We start from the raw sequence: 4,482 nt of genomic DNA on the forward strand, positions 1-4,482 counted from the left end.
GGATGGTGGAATGAGCTCCCCATTGACATCAGGACGGCAGATAGCTTGCACATCTTCCGGCGCAAACTGAAAACTCATCTCTTTCGACTCCACTTCGAGCGATAGAACTATTAACGAAGCACTTTTATACTAATAAAGGACTGGCTTATCTAAAGCCAGTTGAGTAGCACTTTAAATGTTTGGCTCTATGAAACCTGATGTACTTATATGATTCTGTTTTCTTCAAGGTTGTGTCTTCCTGGTCGAATGTACTTATTGTAAGTCGCTTTGGATAAAAGCGTCAGCTAAATGCAATGTAATGTAATGTAATGTAATGTTGACCTGTTATACTTGCGGCCAGAAGGGTCACAGGGCCCGCGAGTGCAAGGCTGCTGGTCACGAGGAACAACAGAGACAGTGGTGCCGTTTTTGCAGGAGTTCCACACACAGAGATGCAAACTGCAGGCGGAGAGGACGACGAGACAACGTAAAACAGGCCATGGATGAAGAGGACCACGACCACCACCACACATTCGCCTTCAAGGCCCGCGAACGACAGGTGGACAGCGACCCGGGCGATGGACTGAAGCAAAGAGGGCTTTTGGTCGACACCGGTGCTACATCGCACATAGTAGAATAGAATAGAATAGAATAGAATTCCTTTATTGTCATCGCACCAGGTACAACGAAATTTAAAAAAAAGCAATCCTCGCAGTGCATTTCCACATAAAACGAATAAATATATCTATATAAACATATACACACATAAACATATGCTCACACATCCATACCAACATACATACATGCCCGCACATTATTTAAATACAGTTTACAATATAAAAATACAGGGATGATATTTGGCATCTCTGATGTCGATCAGTTAATAAATTAATAAAACTATTAAGAAGTAGTGCAGTTGCAAGTTGTAACTGTGTGTGTGCTAGTTCAGTGTTTGACAGTGTTCAGTTCTCGTATGGCTCTGGGGTAGAAATTGTTTTTCAGTCGGTTTGTCCTCGATTGAATTGACCTGTAGCGTCTACCGGAGGGCAGAAGAGCAAACAGGAAGTGTCCAGGGTGTGAAGAGTCTGCAATTATTTTGCCTGCTCTGTTGAGGCAACGTTGGCTGAAGAGTTCCTCCAGAGAAGGCAGTGAGCAGCCGATGACCTTCTGGGCTGTGTTGATGACCCTCTGAAGGGCTTTCCTGTCTTTTTCTGAGCAGCTGGCACACCACGTGGTTAGGCAATATGCCAGCACACTCTCTATGGAGCAGCGGTAGAAAGACACCAGGAGCTTCTCCTCCAGGTTGTTTTTCCTGAGGATCCTCAGGAAGTGGAGTCGCTGCTGGGCCTTTTTCACAGATGTTGTGGTGTTGATAAACCAGGATAGATCTTCAGAAATGTGTGTGCCGAGGAACCTGAAGGCAGGAACCCTTTCCACACAGTTGCCGTTGATGTACAGTGGATCTGGTGTTGTGCTGTTTTTCCTGAAGTCTATAATGAGTTCTTTTGTTTTTATGGAGTTCAGAACAAGGTTATTATCTGAACACCACACTGCCAGTCTCTGGATTTCATCCCTGTAGGCTGACTCATCTCCTCTTGTGATCAGTCCAACCACGGTTGTGTCGTCCGCGAACTTGACGATGGTGTTGGTGGGGTGAGTGGGGGCACAGTCACAGGTGTACAGGGAGTAGAGCATGGGGCTCAGCACACAGCCTTGTGGTGAACCGGTGCTGAGTGTGAGGGTGGAGGAAAGGTGAGGGCCTATTCTCACTGTCTGGGGGCGGTTAGTTAGGAAGTCCTTAATCCATTGGCAGATGTGACTGACATGAACAAATTCAAAGACTTTGACGAGAGTTTCGAGCCACGAAAACATGTCCTGGAGTTGGCTGATGGAGTGAGGGCCTCTGGCATAGCGCTGAAGAGAGGTGCAGCCAAAGTTTGGCTGAAAGACAATACGGGTCGAGAGGTGGAGACGATGCTGACGGGGGCGCTGTACGTCCCATCCTTTCCCCAAGACATTTTCTCGGTCAAAGCAGCGACGACCAATGGAGCCACGGTCGTATTCAAAGAAGGACAGAACAAGCTCATTCACGAGAACGGTACGACATTTGATATTAAGGTGTATGATAGATTGTTTTATTTAAACACAGTTAATGATGAAAATGTTGATGAATGTCATGGGTGTTATGATATCAAAACATGGCACGAAATGCTAGGTCACTGTAACTACGAAGATGTGTTGAAATTGCAAAAAGTCACAGAGGGTATGACAATTAAAGGCAAAACTGATACATCTAATTTGACATGTGAAGTGTGCACAAAAGGGAAATTTGCTCAGAGCAGGAGCAGAGAGCCAGATGTAAGGGCAAAGGCTGCACTGCAGCTTGTACACACAGATTTGTCTGGACCTATAGATCCTACAGCTAAAGATGGGTTCAGATACACATGAGCATTTACTGATGACTATTCAGGAGCAGTTTTTGTTTATTTTTTTTTAAATCTAAGAGTGACACAGTCAAGGCTACTGAGAAGTACATTGCTGACGTTTCACCTTATGGAAAAATCAAATGCATTAGATCTGATAATGGTACTGAGTATACTTCTGGTTAATTTCAGTCATTGCTAAGTAGAAATGCCATCAGACATGAGACCTCGGCTCCTTATTCACCCCATCAAAATGGGACAGCTGAGAGAAATTGGAGAACATTGTTTGAAATGGCAAGATGCATGCTAATTGAGAGTAACCTACCAAAAGAGTTGTGGACATATGCAGTTATGACTGCTGCGGTCATTCAAAATAGGTGTTACAACAAACGTGTAGGACAGACTCCATACTACATGTTGAAAGGAAAGAAGCCTAACCATTAAAAAATGAGAACATTTGGGTCACCATGCTATGCTTACAAGCAAAACAAGAAAAAGTTGGATTCAAGATCTGAAAAGGGTATTTTTGTAGGCTATGATAAGAACAGCCCTGCTTATTTGGTGTTTTATCCTGACACAGGAAAAGTACTCAAAAATAGGTTGGTCAAATTCATCACCAAGAGTGTCATTGAGAGTCAGACTCAAACAGAGCAGGAAATGGATGATGAAGATTTCAGTATGAGGAGAGCTGTAAACCACCTACCAAAAATTGAAAAGGCAAATGTAATCCCAAAAGAGTCACAGGAAAATGAGACTGAGATTTGTGATAACATTCAGACAGGTGAAGGCCAAAGTAGCCAGAGGACATCTTATCCACAAAGGGAAATAAAACCTCCTCAATATTTGAAGGATTATGAGTGTAAAGTCGAATCTGATGACCAAGGAGAACTAACCCTTGATTACTGTTATAGAGTTATTTGTGATGTGCCCCAAACATTGAAGGAGGCTATGACATCACCAAATTCTCAATTATGGGCTAAAGCTATGGAGGAGGAAATGGATTCACTAAGGGAAAATGACACATTTACCCTGACCATACTGCCACAAGGTAAACATGCAGTGGGGGGCAGATGAGTTTACACAGTGAAAGAGAACCCAGTTAAAACATGCAAAGCCAGGTATGTAGCAAAAGGCTATAGTCAAGTGTCTGGTATTGATTATAAGGAAACCTTTTCTCCAACTGCAAATATGACATCTGTACGTAGTCTAATGCAAATCGCAGTACAACATGATTTAGAATTGCATCAAATGGATGTTAAAACGGCATATTTACATGCTCCTATAGACTGTGAGTTGTTTATGGAACAACCTGAAGGATTTGAGGTTAAGTCAGAGAAGGGGGAGAAACTGGTCTGTAAACTTAACAAAGCACTGTATGGTCTGAAACAATCAGGATGGAATTGGAATAAAATGCTCCATGATTATCTAAGTGAAAATGGTTTTATTCAAAATCCGGCTGACCATTGTGTTTACAGTAAACTAACATCTAAAGGTGAAAAGATTATTTTGATAATCTGGGTTGATGATCTTATCATTGCAGGAAGCAACAGTCAAACAATCCAAAATGTAAAAGACATTTTGGGAGCCAAATTTAAGATGAAAGATCTTGGCAAACTTAAGAACTTTCTAGGCATTGATTTCACACAGACAGATGGTGAAATAAAGATGAACCAGAAAAGGTACATCATGAAAATATTGCAAAGGTTTGACATGTCTGACTGCAAGGCAAGATCGACTCCATGCGAGTATAAACAACAATTTGACAATGAAGGTGAATCTGTTCATCAAAAGAGGTATCGTGAAGTGGTAGGCAGCTTGATTTATGTGATGACATGTACTAGACCTGATCTAAGTTGTATTGTCAGTAAGTTGTCTCAACACTTATCCGAACCAAAAGAACAGCATATGGTAACAGCAAAACATGTGTTGAGATACTTGAAGGGAACTGTAGACCAGGAGTTGTGTTACAAGAGAAGTGATTCAAAACTAAAACTTGTTGCATATTGTGATGCTGATTGGGCAGCAGATCAAAATGACAGATGGAGCACAACTGGGTACTGTTTTAGTCTATGTCAGACAG

Source organism: Gymnodraco acuticeps, unplaced genomic scaffold, assembly GCF_902827175.1.
Source record: "Gymnodraco acuticeps unplaced genomic scaffold, fGymAcu1.1, whole genome shotgun sequence".
Lineage (NCBI taxonomy): Eukaryota > Metazoa > Chordata > Actinopteri > Perciformes > Bathydraconidae > Gymnodraco > Gymnodraco acuticeps.